Consider the following 441-nt stretch of genomic DNA (forward strand, 5'->3'; position numbering starts at 1 on the left):
GCGCAGTCAGCGGATGACAGATCGCAAGGATGTAGTAATAGACCTAGTCAGAACAATTTTAAAAAGAGGAGGGGGGGGAGAAGGCCAGGGTTAGGTGGAGCGCTAATTGCTTGCACCAATTGAACCAATGGCGCCCCGCCACTGCTCCTTGGCTCCTTCTTATTCTTACTGCTGTCTTTCAGCCACGCCCCTGATGTTTTGGTAGGAAAGACCTACACCTATCCTTTTTGGACAAGGGCGAACAATCTCGGAGGGCCCGTGTGCAACTGCAAGTTGCGCACGTTAAAGATCCCTTTGTGGTCTAAAATCGACAAGAGCAGAATCTATAATAGGCTTCGGCGCCACACCGGGCAAAATTCAAAATTTCCTACCAACTGAAAAAGTTAAATGTGTCCCGCGCGCTCATGTGACCTTATGCAGTTGCGAGCGCCGTAAAACACT

The sequence above is a fragment of the Aplysia californica genome, unplaced genomic scaffold (genome assembly GCF_000002075.1).
Source record: "Aplysia californica isolate F4 #8 unplaced genomic scaffold, AplCal3.0 scaffold00198, whole genome shotgun sequence".
Lineage (NCBI taxonomy): Eukaryota > Metazoa > Mollusca > Gastropoda > Aplysiida > Aplysiidae > Aplysia > Aplysia californica.